Raw genomic sequence first — 17,593 nt, 5'->3', positions numbered from 1 at the left:
TGAAACTGAGCAGATATTTCCAAAATGGGGCCATTGAAGTGAAAAGGCAGTGACAGTCACCCTCATTGAAGTTTTTTGCTGTGTTTGACGAATGGCCTCACAATTAATGGGAAAATTGCGCTTTTGTGCAGTCTGTTTGGTTACAGGCTTCCTGGTGATGGTATCCCCCTCTGACCGTGGATGTTATAATTCCTGGAGAGGCCTCTGGGTGGGAATGTGTTTGGGAAGACTGGAATAGCTCAGCTGCATTTGCTTTCTAGAAGCCACAGGTGGATAATTGGCATGAGGCCTCCTCTTGCTGTCTCTGCAGTGGCCCTGCTGCAGCTGGAGCTTGGGTTGCCCTCCTGACGTTCTTCATGCTTAGCAGCCTTGGAGTTTGTCACAGAGGCTCGTCTTCCGGCATGATTATGGGGAGACAGTGGCAACGGTTCCAAGGCTATCTCTGCAGCAGCACCAGGGCTGCTTAGGGGGCATGGTGGAAAGAGGGAGGTGAAAGGCACAAGTGGTCCACCTTTCCTGGACATATAAATAGTAGATGGCGAGGGTATTGAACCCATTGGATACTTAGAGCACTCCAAAAACTACTTTTAAAACTGATGGAGTGTAAAAGCTATACTGAATTCAGTCCAAAAAGATACTCCTGAGACAGTCTTGTAAGACTTGATTCTTGCCCATCCAGTAAGCAGCACTGGTCTCAGGTCTCCAGGGACAAACTTACCGTTTGACACAGGTAGAGCTTGGAGATATCATGGGTAAGCAAGTCACAGTCATTATGCTGGTAGAAGGTCTATGAAACACAGTAAAGCCAAGCGCAATGAAATGAGGTATGCCTGTATTCTGTCCCCTGGTCAGAGTTAGGGTTTAAAAAGCAGTCCTGGCCCTGGCCGGTTGGCTCAGCGGTAAAGCGTTGGCCTCGCGTGCGGAGGATCCAGATTCGATTCCTGGCCAGTTCACACAGGAAAAGCGCCCATTTGCTTCTCCACCCCTCCACCGCACCTTCCTCACTGTCTCTCTTCCCCTCCCGCAGCCAAGGCTCCATTGGAACAAGGATGGCCCGGGCGCTGGGGATGGCTCTGTGGCCTCTGCCTCAGGCGCTAGAGTGGCTCTGGTCGCAACATGGCGACGCCCAGGATGGGCAGAGCATCGCCCCCTGGTGGGCAGAGCGTCGCCCCATGGTGGGCGTGCCGGGTGGATCCTGGTCGGGCGCATGCGGGAGTCTGTCTGACTGTCTCTCCCTGTTTCCAGCTTCAGAAAAATGCAAAAGAAAATGCAAAAAAAAAAAAAAAAAAAGAAAGCAGTCCTTGCCCTGGCCGGTTGGCTCAGTGGTAGAGCGTCGGCCTGGCATGCAGGAGTCCCGGCTTCGATTCTCGGCCAGGGCACACAGGAGAAGTGCCCATCTGCTTCTCCACCCCTCCCCCTCTCCTTCCTCTCTGTCTCTCTCTTCCCCTCCCGCAGCCCAGGCTCCATTGGAGCAAAGTTGGCCCGGGCGCTGGGGATGGCTCTGTGGCCTCTGCCTCAGGCACTAGAATAGCTCTGGTTGCAACAGAGCGACGCCCCAGATGGGCAGAACATCGCCCCTGGTGGCATGCCAGGTGGATCCCGGTCGGGCGCATGCGGGAGTCTGTCTGACTGCTTCCCCAGTTCCAACTTCAGAAAAGAAAAATACCAAAAAAAAAAAAGGCAGTCCTTGCAGGTGTCCTCTGGATCTGAGAGTCTCCACTGCAGCCTGCATCTCACCAGAATCACTGGTAGGTATGTCGTGAGTGCCATGAGTTTGTGTAAGTGCCCTCATGTCTGAAGCAACAAGACTGCAGGCTGGCCCCTGCTCTCGCTCCTCCCCTAATCCCGTCCTGTGCCATGCTGTGCAGGGGAATGAAGAGGCATGAGCACCCTTCTCTATTTAGCCCCCTGAGAGTGTTGTTCAGAGCTGGGAGCGATTACTATGGTGAACTGCATTCCTTGGGTGCATGTTTTCCTCTGACTCTGGAGCCAGAGCCCCCCTCCCCTCTATTAGATGCTGAGTGGCCTATTTATATCCATCCTCCCCCAGCCTTTCAGCTGCCCCTGTTCACTCCTATGCTGCAGGAATCACCGCTTAAGTCCTCTGGAACTGGAAAGTACCCCACTGTGGGGTTCTGGACATGGTACTGATGCATTCTCTCTAGTAGTGATTGGTATGCTGGTATGCAAGCTGATGGATGAGAGAATTCCAAACAGGAAGTGTGGGTGACACAGTGGGAGGGGGTTGAGGGGGAGTTTAAAACAGATGGGACTGAAACCAGGTCTTGAGGCAATTGTTTTTAATAGAACACAGACCCAGCCCATGCAGCAGGTGGTGCAGTGTTGAGCACTGTGTCTAGAGACCCACTGAAAAGGAGCCTGGGCAGCCTCCTGCCATGAGGAATGATCTCAGTGAGTTTGTAGGCTTTGAGCATAGGCAAGGCAATGTACTTGTCCCTGCTGACAGTTCCATAGGTCCGGTAGGTGACTGTCACAATGAAAGCTGACTTCATTGGTGCACAGAAGAAGTCAGGAGAGTCTGGGGGAGGCTGCTGAGGTCATGCTAGCTTAGTGGAATAAGGAGCTGCGTGCTACTCTCCTGTGGTCCAGCGCAGCCGTGTCCTGGAATTTGAGTGATATGCACCACTTCTAGGCTGGGCTGGCTGGCCTATGTCATCCTCCACCTTCTCTCCTGCTCGCTGGCTGATATGAGTTCTTCTCTGCAGTGCTGACCTCAGGGCTCTTTGTCACAGCACCCCCTACTCTATATCAACAGTAAGCAAAGGAGAAATTTGAGAGGCCCAGCTGAAGATGTTAAGTTTGTGGGGGGAGGAAGTGGAATTGCTCCATGTGATTTAAAATACTGTACACAGAAACAGGCACGAGACCAACAGTCTCTAGGCGACAGGCAAGCTCTTGGTGCTGAGCCCTGCTGTCCAGGTCTTGTCGCTCAGGAGAGCCAGCTCTTCCCATTCTCCCTTATTATTCTTACCCTTGTGTCCTTCTTCAGTCACAGGGCAGGTGTTTGTTGAGATCATCACATGCATCATTCGGGTCTCTGCTCAGATTTGAGTACACTCAGAGAAGTCCTCCCAAATGTGATCAGTAATCACCTGGTCTCCTGCACTTCCCATCCCTTCCCGTACTCTGATTGCCTATCCAGCCCTCATCACCACCTCAGGAGTCCTTACCGAGTGCACGTGTTCTGCCATCTTCCCCACCAGACTAAGCTCCTTGGGGTAGAACTTGGTCACTGTTGCATCCCTCACGCCTAGAAGAGTGCCTGAAACAGCCTGGGTGCTTATTCATCATCTAAAGGGAGAATAGTATGTCCCAGGTGCTGCTACAAACAAAGCCACTGGTGCTAGTATCCCCAGCCTTGCCCACCAGCAGGGGAAGGCAGCCAGATAATGACTCAGTGGGAGGAGTGGCATGATTAAGGGGAGTGGAGGAGTTTGGAGGACACTCAGCAGAAGCTCTCACCTGTCTCAAGGTCGGAGAAGACCGGACAGTTATGCATAAACCGAGAGTTGAACACAGAAAAGGATAGGACGAGGAAAGAAGAGGAAGCAGCAAAGGAAACTTGGGAGAGAGAGGCTGGAGAGCAGGAGGCAAACTAGGACCACCCAATGTTGGTGCAGGGGAGGTGTGCCCAGTGACACTGCTGCAAGGAAACACCCCTCTGGCTGTCCTCATCCAGGCCTCTTGTCCTCCACCCTGTCTCCTCCTCAAGCTAATCCAGCTTGTCCCCACACTGCCCTGTCACACCTTCCCTCTTCTGCTAAGAAATTTTGCCCAGCTGCCAGGTGGTTGAGAGGACAAAGTGCAGACTCCTGACCCCCAGAGTGGTGTAACGTAAGCAAAAGAGCTCAAGATTGGACTCATGGGACCCAGGGCTTTATTCCGGGCTGTGTGACTTGGGTGGGGCCTTTAACCTCTGTTCTCTTCATTTGTTGAAAAAACAAGCCAATGTCACCAGGCTGGCCAGAGGAGCCCACATGACTGTGTACTATTAAGTGCCATGGGGCCGGTACCCATTATGATCTTGACATTCAACGCTAAATTTTACAGTCTGATCTTGGTCCATTCTCCAACTCTCTTATCCCTTGCTTAAGTCTCTCCTGGTGTACCTAGCTTTAGCCGTTCTCATCTGAGGCCAAGGTCTCTCTTCCTCTTGGCTTGTCTGCTTATCCCCACCCTGACACAAGAACTGATCACACTCCCGCATCCTCTGAGAAGCCTTTCCTGACCAGCTCCCAGACTCAAAACCCCAAATGCCTGCCCCCTCCTCCATTTTATGTGTCACTGGTCCATTTGCCCAACTGAGAAGCTACTCCCTGAAGGCAGGACTGCTCCTTGACATGTCCTGTGGCTCCCAACCCCTGCCTCCACCAAGCCCCTGCCCTGTTTCATTAGCTGCATGGCCGGCGGTGACCGACCGCATCAGCAGCCAGGAGCAGTAGTGCAGTGGGCAGGATTCTAGACTGTGGAGTGGCCTTGCACAGGTCGCTTTCTATGCTTTGGGAGCTTTAATTTTTACATTTAAATCTTTGATCCATATGAAGGCTATCCTGGTGATCAGTGTGAGGTTGCATTTCTCTCTTTTTTTCTGGATGGCGACCCTGTGGTTCAGATAGTTGTTAAAAGGTCCACTGTAGGGTCTCAGAGTTAAGAAGGTGCATTTTGTACACTGAGTTTCCATATGGTGGGGTCCTCTTTCTGGACTTTCTGTTCTGTCACCCTATCTGTGTCCTGGGCCATGCTAACCACACTGGGCTAATTCCTGAGACTTGAGAGCAGGCCAGTCCTCTCCTCTCCCTTTTCAAGTTTTGGCTCTTTTGCTTGTTTGTGTTTTTAGTGTAAACTTTAGAATAAGCTTATCTAGTTTCAGATAAAAAGCCCCTGGGTAGTTTTATTTGGATCATGTTAAATGTATAAGCTACCTTCAGAAGAGCGGACATTTTTATGATGTTGGGTCTTCCTACCCAAGAAAGAACATACCTGTCTTTCCAGTTGCAAGTTCTTTGAGAATGTTGCAAATTTTCCTCATGAAGGTTTTGCATGTTTCTTATAATGTTTATTTTTGGATCTTTTATCTGTTTTGTTGATATTTTAAATCAGACCTCTCCTATCATATCCTCTAACTGGTGCTTGTGTATCAGGAGGTATTGATTTCTCTCTACAAATTTTTATCTCACTGAACTATCGGATTGTCTGAAGTAGTTTGACAGTTGATCTCACACGGACAAAACTGTCTAAATCTCATGTTTATGCTCCATGACTAGGCAAGCTTGAGAAGGTTCTTTCACTGATTCTGTCTCCCTGCACTGGAGCTGGGGAGACAAAATTACTTTAATGAGCAAATGACCAAGTCTGAGGGATGGAGGTGCTGTCTTAGGTGAGATGCTTGAGGAATCCTGCAATGAAATCTGTTTAAACCTGTTCAAAAATCTTATTGGAGCCTGACTCTCTCTTCCCCTCCTGCACAGTGGATAGAGAGTCAGACTGGGACACAGAGGACCCAGGTTTGAAATCCCGAGGTCACCAGCTTGATCGCGGGCTCATCTGGCTTGAGCATGGGGTCACTCGGTCTGCTGTAGCCCCCCAGTCAAGGCACACATGAGAAAGCAATCAATGAAAAACAACAGTGCCACAACGAAGAATTGATGCTTGTCATCTCTCTCCTTCCTGTCTGTCCCTCTCTCTCTCTCTCTCTCTGTCACACACACACACACACACACACAAAAAAAAATCTTACTAGACAAAACTCAAAACATTTTGTTTTGCATAAGGGATATAAGTCCTTTTACAAACACTTTTTGACCATAAAGTTGCTCTGAGAAAAGTAACCTGTGGGGAGAGGCTACTTGTCTCAGAACAAAATGTCACCTCTGTCAGGATGGCTATTATTAAAAAAAAAAAAAAAAGTAGCCCTGGCCGGTTGGCTCAGCGGTAGAGCGTCGGCCTGGCATGCGGGGGGACCCGGGTTCGAATCCCGGCCAGGGCACATAGGAGAAGCGCCCATTTGCTTCTCCACCCCCCCCCCCTCCGTCCTCTCTGTCTCTCTCTTCCCCTCCCTCATGCGGGAGTCTGTCTGACTGTCTCTCCCCGTTTCCAGCTTCGGAAAAATACAAAAAAAAAAAAAAAAAAAATTGGCCTGACCTGTGGTGGCGCAGTGGATAAAACGTTGACCTGGAAATGCTGAGGTTGCCGGTTCGAAACCCTGGGCTTGCCTGGTCAAGGCACATACATATGGGAGTTGATGCTTCCAGTTCCTCCCCACTTCTCTCTCTCTGTCTCTCCTCTCTAAAAATGAATAAATAAATAAAAATTAAAAAAAAAAAAAGTCAAAAGCAACTAATGTTGGAGAGGATGTGGAGAAACTGGAACCCTTGCACACTGTTGGTGGGTATATAAATTGGTACAGCCCCTATGGAAAACAGTGAAATTTATTCATTTTTTTAAAAATGAGAAATAGAACTTCCATATGACCCAACAATCCCACTTCTGGGTATTTATACAAAATAATTGGAATCAAGATCTCAAAGAGATATTAACATTCCTGTGTTTATTGTAGCATTATTCAGCCAAGATGTGGAAACAACCTGAATGTTCATCAACAGATGAATGAATAAAGAAAATGTCACACACATACACTCACTTACACATTATGAATATTATTTAGCCTTAAGAAAGAAGGAGCCTGACCAGGCGGTTGCACAGTGGACAGAGCGTTGGACTGGGATGTGGAGGACCCAGGTTCGAGACCCCAAGGTTGCCAGCTTGAGCACGGGCTCATCTGGTTTGAGCAAAGCTCACCAGCTTGGACCCAAGGTCACTGGCTTGAGCAAGGGGTTACTCCGTCTGCTGAGGCCCACGGTCAAGGCACATATGAGAAAGCAATCAATGAACAACTAAGGTGTCGCAAAGAAAAACTGATGATTGATACTTCTCATCTCTCTCCGTTCCTGTCTATCTGTTCCTATATGTCCCTCTCTTTGACTCTCTCTCTCTGTCTCTTTAAAAAAAAAAAAAAGCCTGACCAGGCGGTGGTGCAGTGGATAGAGCGTTGGACTGGGATGAGGAGGACCCAGGTTCAAGACCCCGAGGTCCTCAGCTTGAGCGTGGCCTCATCTGGTTTGAGCAAAAGCTCACCAGCTTGGACCCAATGTCTCTGGCTTGAGTAAGGGGTTGCTCAGCCTGCTGTAGTCCCACGGTCAGGCACATATGAGAAAGCAATCAATGAACAACTAAGGTGTCACAATGAAAAACTAATGATTGATGCTTCTCATCTCTCTCCATTCCTGTCTATCTGTCCCTATCTTTCCCTCTCTCTGACTCTCTCTCTGTCTCTATAAAAAATAATAAAATAAATAAAACAGCTAACCAATTTAAAAAAAAAAAAAAAAAAGCCCTGGCCGGTTGGCTCAGCGGTAGAGCGTCGGCCTAGCGTGCGGAGGACCCGGGTTCGATTCTCGGCCAGGGCACACAGGAGAAGCGCCCATTTGCTTCTCCACCCCTCCGCCGTGCTTTCCTCTCTGTCTCTCTCTTCCCCTCCCGCAGCCAAGGCTCCATTGGAGCAAAGATGGCCCGGGCACTGGGGATGGCTCTGTGGCCTCTGCCTCAGGCGCTAGAGTGGCTCTGGTTGCAACATGATGAGCCCAGGATGGGCAGAGCATCGCCCCCTGGTGGGCAGAGCATCGCCCCATGGTGGGCGTGCCGGGTGGATCCCGGTCGGGCGCATGCGGGAGTCTGTCTGACTGTCTCTCCCCGTTTCCAGCTTCAGAAAAATGAAAAAGAAAAAAAAAAAAGAAAGAAGGACCTGATTGGTGGTGGCACAGTTGATAGAGTGTCACTCTGAGATGCTAAGGTCCCAGGTATGAAACCCTGAGGTTGCCAGCTTGAGTGCAGGCTCACCAGCTTGAGCGTGGATCACCAGTTTGAGTGTGGGATCATGGTTGCTGGCTTGAGCCCAAAGGTTGGGTTGCTGGCTTGATGCCCAAGGTCACTGGCTTGAACTCAATGTCGTTGGCTTGAGCAAGGGGTCCCTGGCTTGGCTGGAGCCTGCTGGTCAAGGCACATATGGGAAGCAATCAATGAACAACTAAAGTGATACTACTACAAGTTGATGCTTCTTCTCTCTCCCTTCCTGTCTCTGTTCCTCCCTCTCTCACTAAAAAAGTAAAGATAAAAATAAAAGAAAGGGCCTGGCCTGTGGTGGCGCAGTGGATAAATCATTGACTTGGAACACTGAGGTCGCCGGTTTGAAACCCTGGGCTTGCCTGGCCAAGGCACATATGGGAGTTGATGCTTCCTGCTCCTCCCTCCCTTCTCTCTCTCTTTATCTCTCAATCCTCTCTAAAAATAAATAAATAAAATCTTTTTTTAAAAGTTTAAAAAAATTAAAGAAGGAAATTCTGCATTATGAGATGACATTGATGAACCTTGAGGACAAGATGGTCAGTGAAATAAACCATTCATGGAAGAATAATACTACATGATTCCACATATATGAGATATCTAAAGTAGTTAAATCCACCCTGGCCGGTTGGCTCAGTGGTAGAGCGTCGGCCTGGCGTGCGGAAGTCCTGGGTTCGATTCCCGGGCAGGGCACACAGGAGAGGCGCCCATCTGCTTCTCCACCCCTCCCCATCTTTTTCCTCTCTGTCTCTCTCTTCCCCTCCTGCAGCCAGGGCTCCATTGGAGCAAAAGATGGCCCGGGCGCTGGGGATGGCTCCTTGGCCTCTGCCCCAGGCGCTAGAGTGGCTCTGGTCGCGACAGAGCGATGCCCCAGATGGGCAGAGCATCGCCCCCTGGTAGGTGTGCTGGGTGGAACCCGGTCGGGCGCTTGCAGGAGTCTGTCTGACTGCCTCCCCGTTTCCAGCTTCAGAAAAATATAAATAAATAAATAAATAAATAAATAAATAAATAAATAAATAAATAAATAAAGTAGTTAAATCCTAGCCTGACCAGGCGGTGACGCAGTGGATAGAGCGGAGGACTGGGACATGGAGGACCCAGGTTTGAAACTCGAGGTTGCTGGCTTGAGCGCGGGCTCATCTGGTTTGAGCAAGGGTCACCAACTTGGACCCAAGGTTGCTGGCTCGAGCAAGTGGTCACTCACTCTGCTGTAGCCCCCTGGTCAAGGCACATATGAGAAAGCAATCAATGAACAACTAAGGTGCCGCAACGAAGAGTTGATGCTTCTCATCTCTCCCTATCTGTCCCTCTCTCTGTCTCTGTCATAAAAACAAACAAAAAATAAAGTAGTTAAATCATAGAATCAGAGTGGAATGATTGTTGCCAAGGGTTGGGGAATGGAGGAAAAGGACTTAGTTACTAATCGACCACCATAGATTCCAGTTAAGCACGATGAATAGGTTCTAGAGGTCTGTTCTACAGCATTGTGCCTACAGTCAACAGAATGTATTGTGCACATGAAAATTTAAAAGGATAGATCTCATGCTAAGTGTTCTTACCACAATAAAAAGTTTTTTGAGCCTGACCAGGCAGTGGCACAGTGAATAGAGCATCGGCCAGGGATGCAGAGGATCCAGGTTCAAAACCTTGAAGTTGCAGGCTTGAGTGGGCTTCATCTGGCTTGAGCCCAAAGGTCACTGGCTTGAACAAGGGGTAAGGGGTCACAGGCTCAGCTGTAACCCGCCAGTCAAGGCACATATGAGAAAGCAGTCAATGAATAACTAAGGTGCCACAACAAAGAATTGATGCTTCTTATCACTTCTTTCCTGCCTCTCTGTCCCTATCTGTCCCTCTCTCTGTCTCACTAAAATTAAAAAAATTTTTTTGAAAGATAGAAACATTGTTGGCTTAATAGCTGGTTCTAGAACCTCATGGGAGATTCTAATGCAAGAAGAACCCTGCTCAGCCTTTCCTCCTCCTTTTATAGGATGAAGGGTAAACTGACACCCAGAGGCATTAACCGAGGTCTTGCCCACTCCCTGAGAGGCTCGTCTCTCACTGGCACCACAGCCATGTTTTCCTCACTGGTGTGGACCAGACCCGCGAGAACAGTGTTTTCCTGCTCTCCATCCGCACCCTTCAGAGCCCTAAAAGTTGAAAATGAGGGGGCAATTGCATATTAAAAAACATTACTGGCCCTGCCTGGTGGCTCAGTGGATAGAGCATTGGCCCAGGATATGGACATCCTGGGTTCAATTCCTGGTCAGGGCACACAGGAGAAGTGACCATCTGCTTCTCTCCCCCTTCTCCTCCTCCATCTTTCCCTCATCTCCTCCTGCAGCCAGTGACTCAGTTGGTTCAAGTGAGGACCTGGGCGCTGAGGATGGCTCTGGTGGTCCGAGTGCATCAGCCTCAGATGCTAAAAATATCTCTGTACTCGATTGAGCATTGGTCCCAAATGGGTTGCTGGGTGAATTCTGGTTGGGGCACATGCAGGAGTCTGTCTCACTATCTCCTCTCCTCTCACCTAATTGAAAAACAAACAAACAAAACATTAATTGTTTTTCCTTCAGACCTTTGCTTCCTTTTCTCGCCTTTTCTGGTCTGAGTATAAGAAAAAGATGGCTGAACTTCCTCCCTTCCCCCCTCTACTCTTAGACTCCCAAGGCAGCCAGGTGAAGTGAGAAAAGCTTTGAAGTCTGTCTGAGTCAGCTCAGGCTGCTATAAAAAATACCATAAACAGGCCAAGATCAAGATGCTGGCAGCTTCTGTTCTTGGTGCAGGCTCTCTTCCTGGCTAACAACAGCCACCCTTCTCATTGTGTCCTCAAATGGTGGAGAGAAAGCGAAAGCTCTGGTTATAAAGACACTAATCCATCATGAAGATTCCACCCTCATGATCTCATCTAAAGCTCATGACCTCCCAAAAGGCCACGCCCTCCCATACCATCACATTAGAGGTTAGGGATTCAAACACATGAATTTGGGTGGGCCAAACATTCAGTCTGTGACAAAGTTTGTAGTCCTAGTTCTGGACCCTGCAGAGCCTCTTTTCTCATCATTATGATGGGATACAAGGTTTGCTGCTTCCAAGCGTTTGGAGAAGTGACTAATACATTAAAATAGCAAGCACAATGCAGGAAGTGTGTTACCGTATTTTTTGCTCCATAAGATGCATTTTTTCCCTCAAAAGTGGAGGGGAGCCTGACCTGTGGTGGCACAGTGGATAAAGCGTTGACCTGGAAATGCTGAGGTCGCCGGTTCAAAACCCTGGGCTTGCCTGGTCAAGGCATATATGGGAGTTGATGCTTCCAGCTCCTCCCCCCTTCTCTGTCTCTGTCTCTCTCTCTGTCTCTGTCTCTCCTCTCTAAAAATGAATAAATAAAAATAAATAAATAAAAAAAATTAAAAAAAAAAAGTGGAGGGGAAATGCCCGTGCATCTTATGGAATGAATGTTCATTTTTTTTTAGCAGCTGCGGGTTCCCAGACAACTAGAAGAGTATTTGAACATTAAAGTCTCTTCTCACTTGTTAATAACGGTGCTAATGGTTGTTAATACTGCTGTTGAGTTTACATTGTTGAAATATTATTGTGGTATATTTTATTTTATTTTTTCATTTTAGAGAAGAGAGAGAGAGGAGGGGGGAGGAGCAGGAAGTATCAACTCCCATATGTGCCTTGACCAGGTAAGTCCAGGGTTTCTAACTGGCAACCTCAGCATTTCCAGGTTGACGCTTTATCCACTGCACCACCACAGGTCAGGCTATTGTGGTATATTTTATTAAATATTTTAACACACCATTTGGTTCAGAATATATTTTTTTCTTATTTTCCTCAAAATCCTAGGTGCATCTTATGGTCAGGTGTGTCTTATGGAACGAAAAATAGGGTAATTCCCCAGGTTCGATTCCCGGCCAGGGCACACAGGAGAAGCGCCCATTTGCTTCTCCACCCCTCTGCCGCGCTTTCCCTCTCTGTCTCTCTCTTCCCCTCCCGCAGCCAAGGCTCCATTGGAGCAAAGATGGCCCGGGCGCTGGGGATGGCTCTGTGGCCTCTGCCCCAGGCGCTAGAGTGGCTCTGGTCGCAACATGGCGACGCCCAGGATGGGCAGAGCATCGCCCCTGGTGGGTGTGCCGGGTGGATCCCGGTCGGGCGCATGCGGGAGTCTGTCTGACTGTCTCTCCCTGTTTCCAGCTTCAGAAAAATGAGAAAAAAAAAAAAAAAAAAAAAAAATAGGGTAATTCATGTTTCTCTTCACCCGTACTGTACATCTGTGGCAGACAGGCTGGCTGGCTGCTATTTTCTCTTCTCCTCTTCTTCCTCTTCTCTTTCTCTGTAGTAGTAGAATGCTCTCTTTTTAGCCTGTACATGGCTACCCAAAGTAAAGACCATTTGTCTCAACCACTCTAGCATTTTGGTGTGGCCGTATAACTAAATTCTGGCCAAGAGGATCCAAGCAAGCCTCATGGGGCAGCTCTAGGTCCCCAGATCCCCTTTCTCCTTCCATCCTTCTTCTATCCTGTTGCTGGAACTCCAGATGGCGGTATGGGTCAGAGTGAGGATCACACCATAGAATGGTGGCCTGGAGAACTGAAAGGAGTCCATGCCCCTGCAAGATTGTGAAGACAGTTGCCAAACCAGCCCTGCACAGCTTACTCCCAACTTTTTTTTAATTGATTTAAATTTATTATGTTTACATAGATTCTAGTGTCCCACTGAATACATCCCCCCACCCCGTGTTCCCCTCAACATCCCCCTAGCCCCCCTCCCCCCAACGCCCTTCTCCCTTCCCTCCAGGATTTGCTTTTCTGCTTTCTATAACACTGCGTTATGTATATATAATTTCACCAATTTCTTTCCCTTCTCTGATCCCATCCTCTCCTCCCCTTTCCCTCTGTCCACTTTCCCTCTGATCCCTTTGATCCCACCTTTGTCTCTATTCCTTTCTTCAGTTCACATTGTTCATTGGATTCCTCAAATGAGTGAGGTCATATGATATTTTTTTTTCTCTTCCTGGCTTATTTCACTTAACATAATAGTTTCCAGGTCCATCCATGTTGTTGCAAAAGGTAAGATTTCTTATTTTTCATGGCCCCATAGTATTCCATTGTATATTTGTACCACTGCTTTTTTTTTTTTTTTTTTTTTTTTTGCATTTTTCTGAAGGTGGAAACGGGGAGAGACAGTCAGACAGACTCCCGCATGCGCCTGACCGGGATCCACCCGGCACGCTCACCAGGGGGCGACGCTCTGCCCACCAGGGGGCGATGCTCTGCCCCTCCGGGGCGTCGTCGTTATGTCGCGACCAGAGCCACTCTAGCGCCTGAGGCAGAGGCCACAGAGCCATCCCCAGCACCCAGGCCATCTTTGCTCCAATGGAGCCTTGGCTGCGGGAGGGGAAGAGAGAGACAGAGAGGAAGGAGAGGGGGAGGGGTGGAGAAGCAGATGGGCACTTCTCCTGTGTGCCCTGGCCGGGAATCGAACCCAGGACTTCTGCATGCCAGGCCGATGCTCTACCACTGAGCCAACCAGCCAGGTACCACTGCTTTTTAATCCACTCGTCCACTGATGGACATGTGGGCTGTTTCCAGATCTTGGCTATTGTAAACAATGCTGCAATAAACATAGGGGTACATTTCTTCTTTTGTATCAGTGATGTGGTGTTCTTAGGATATATTCCTAAAAGTGGGATGGCTGGATCAAAGGGCATTTCCGTTTTTAATTTTTTTGGAATCTCCATACTGATTTACACAGTAGCTGCACCAGTCTGCATTCCCACCAGCAGTGCAGGAGGGTTCCCTTTTCTCCACACCCTCACCAGCACTTATTCTGTGTTGTTTTGTTGATGAGCGCCATTCTGACTGGTGTGAGGTGATATCTCATTGTGGTTTTAGTTTGCATTTCTCTAATGATTAGTGATGTTGAGCATTTTTTCATCTGCCTATTGGCCATCTGTATGTCCTCTTTGGAGAAATGTCTATTCATTTCTTTTACCCATTTTTGATTGGATTATCTTCTTGGTGTTTTTACAAGTTCTTTATAAATTTTGGTTATTAACCCCTTATCAGATGTATTGTCAAGTATGTTCTCCCATTGTGTGGTTTCTCTTTTTATTTTGTTAATATTGTCTTTAACTGTGCAAAAACTTTTTAGTTTGATATAGTCCCTTTGTTTATCCTGTCCTTTATTTCACTTGCCTGTGGAGGTAAATCAGCAAATATATTGCTGCAAGAGATGTCGGAGAGCTTACTGCCTATGCTTTCTTCTAAGATGCTTATGGTTTCATGACTTACATTTAAGTCTTTTATCCATTTTGAGTTTATTTTTGTGAATGGTGTAAGTTAGTGGTCTAGTTTCATTTTTTTGCAGGTAGCTGTCCAATTTTCCCAACATCATTTGTTAAAGAGCCGGGTTTTTTTTTTTTGTTTTTTTTTTTTTCATTTTTCTGAAGCTGGAAACAGGGAGAGACAGTCAGACAGACTCCCGCATGCGCCCGACCGGGATCCACCCGGCACGCCCACCAGGGGCGACGCTCTGCCCACCAGGGGGCGATGCTCTGCCCCTCCGGGGCGTCACCATGTTGCGACCAGAGCCACTCTAGCGCCTGGGGCAGAAGCCACAGAGCCATCCCCAGCGCCCGGGCCATCTTTGCTCCAATGGAGCCTTGGCTGCAGGAGGGGAAGAGAGAGACAGAGAGGAAAGCGCGGCAGAGGGGTGGAGAAGCAAATGGGCGCCTCTCCTGTGTGCCCTGGCCGGGAATCGAACCCGGGTCCTCCGCACGCTAGGCCAACGCTCTACCGCTGAGCCAACCGGCCAGGGCCTAAAGAGACTGTTTTTACTCCATTATATGTTCTTACCTCCTTTGTCAAATATCAATATCAATTGTCCATAAAGGTGTGGATTTATTTCTGGGTTCTCTGTTCTGTTCCACTGATCCATATGCCTGTTCTTATGCCAGTACCAAGCTGTTTTGAGTACAATGGCTTTATAGTAGTACTTGGTATCAGGAAGTGTGATACCACCCACTTTATTCTTTTTTTTGTTTTTAGAGACAGAGAGAGAGTCAGAAGGATAGATAGGGGTAGACAGACAGGAACGGAGAGAGATGAGAAGCATCAATCATCAGTATTTTTTTGCGACACCTTAGTTGTTCATTGATTGCTTTCTCATATGTGCCTTGACCGTGGGCCTTCTTGACCGCCGGCCTCCTTGACCGCGGGCCTTCAGCAGACCGAGTAACCCCTCGCTCAAGCCAGCGACCTTGGGTCCAAGCTGGTGAGCTTTGCTCAAACCAGATGAGCCCGCACTCAAGCTGGCAACCTTGGGGTCTCGAACCTGGGTCCTCCACATCCCAATCTGATGCTCTATCCACTGCGCCACTGCCTGGTCAGGCCACTTTATTTTTCTTTTTCAAGATTGGTGAGGCTATTTGTGTTCTTTTTTGGTTCCATATAAATTTTTGGAATATTCTATATCTTTGAAGTATGTCATTGGTACTTTAATTGGAATTACATTGACTTTATAAATTGCTTTAGGTAATATAGATATTTTAATGATGCTTATTCTCCCTATCCATGAACACAGTATATGCTTTCACTTGTTTGTGTCTTCCTTGATTTTTTTAATCAATGTTTTATACTTTTTTGAGTACAAGTCTTTAATCTCCTTGGTTAAAATTACTCCTAGGTACTTTATTTTTTTTGTTGCAATAGTGAAGGGGATTGTTTTCTTAATTTCTCTTTCAGACAGTTCATTGTTGGTGTATAAAAATGCCTCTGATTTCTGAATATTAATTTTATATCCTGCCACATTGCTGAATTCATTTATAAGGCCCAGTAGTTTTTAATTGTTTTATTTTGTTTGTTTTTCTTTAAAGACTTTATTTATTCATTTTAGAGAAGAGAGAGAGAAAGAGAGAAAAGGAAGAGAGGAGGGGGAGGAGCAGGAAGCATCAACTCCAATATGTTCTGTGACCAGGCAAGCTCAGGGTTTCGAATCGGCGACCTCAGTATTTCAGGTTGACGCTCTATCCACTGTGCCACCACAGGTCAGGCAGGCCCAGTAGTTTTTTGACTGAGACTTTAGGGTTTCCTATGTATAGTATCATATCATCAGCAAATAATGATAGTTTAACTTCTTCTTTTCCAATTTAGACACCTTGTATTTCTTCTTTTTTTTATTTTAAAATATTTTATTGATTTTTTAGAGAGAGAGGAGTGAGAGAGAGAGACAGAGAGAGAGAGAAGGGGGAGGAGCAGGAAGCATCAACTCCCATATGTGCCTTGACCAGGCAAGCCCAAGGTTTCGAACCAGCGACCTCGGTGTTCCAGGTCGACGCTTTATCCCACTGCGCCACCACAGGTCAGGCTATTTCTTCTTCTTGATGATTGCAGTGGCTAGGACTTCCAGAACTATGTTGAGTAAGAGTGGTGAAAGGGGGCACCCCTGCCTTGTTCCTGATCTTAAGAGGATTGCTTTTAATTTTTGCCCATTGAGTATGATGTTGGCTGTGGGTTTGTCATAGATGGCCTTTATCATGTTAAGGTTATCCCTGTATTCCCACTTTGCTGACAGTTTTGATGATAAATGGGTGCTGGATTTTTTTTTATTATTGATTTCTAGAGAGAGGGGGGAGAGAGAGAGAGAAAGAGAGAGAGAGAGAGAGAGAGAGAGAGAGAGAGAAGGGGGAGGAGCAGGAAGCATCAACTCCCATATGTGCCTTGACCAGGCAAGCCCAAGGTTTCGAACCGGCAACCTCAGTGTTCCAGGTCGATGCTTTATCCCACTGCGCCACCACAGGTCAGGCGGGTGCTGGATTTTATGAAATGCTTTTTCTGCATCTATTGATATAATCATGTGATTTTTTCTCCTTTTGTTTATGTGATGAATCACATTGATTGATTTGCGAATATTGTACCAGCCTTGCCTCCCCAGAATAAATCCCACTTGATTATGATGTATAATTTTTTTCATGTATTGCTGGATCCAGTTTGCTAATATTTTGTTGAGAATTTTAGCATCTAAATTCATCAGGGATATTGGCCTATAGTTTTCTTTCTTTGTATTGTCGTTGCCTAGTTTTGGAATCAGAATTATGCTCGCCTTGTAAAAGGAGTTTGGAAGTCTTTCTTCCTCTTCAATTTTTTGAAATAGCTTGAGAAGGATAAAAGTTAGTTCTTTGAATATTGGTAAAAATTACCTGTGAAGCCATCTGGCCCAGGGCTTTTGTTTGTTGGGACTTTTTTCATAACTGTTTCGATTTCATTTGTTGTAATCAATCTGTTTAGGTTTTCTGATTTTTCCAGATTTATTTTATTTTTTAAAGTTTATTTATTTTCTACAGAGACAGAGAGTCAGAGAGAGGAATAGATAGGGACAGACAGACAGGAACAGAGAGAGATGAGAAGCATCAATCATCAGTTTTTCATTGTGACACCTTAGTTGTTCATTGATTGCTTTCTCATATGTGCCTTGACCGCGGGCCTTCAGCAGACAGAGTAACCCCTTGCTCGAGCCAGCGGCCTTGGGTCCAAGCTGGTGAGCTTTTGCTCAAACCAGATGAGCTCACATTCAAACTGGCGATGTCGGGGTCTTGAACCTGGGTCCTCTGCATCCCAGTCCAACGCTCTATGCACTGCGCCACTGCCTGGTCAGGCTCTTCCAGATTTATTTT

The sequence above is a fragment of the Saccopteryx bilineata genome, chromosome 6, assembly GCF_036850765.1.
Source record: "Saccopteryx bilineata isolate mSacBil1 chromosome 6, mSacBil1_pri_phased_curated, whole genome shotgun sequence".
Taxonomy (NCBI): Eukaryota; Metazoa; Chordata; class Mammalia; order Chiroptera; family Emballonuridae; genus Saccopteryx; species Saccopteryx bilineata.
The sequence above is the reverse complement of the archived record's forward strand: the minus strand, read 5'-3'. Positions refer to the sequence as shown.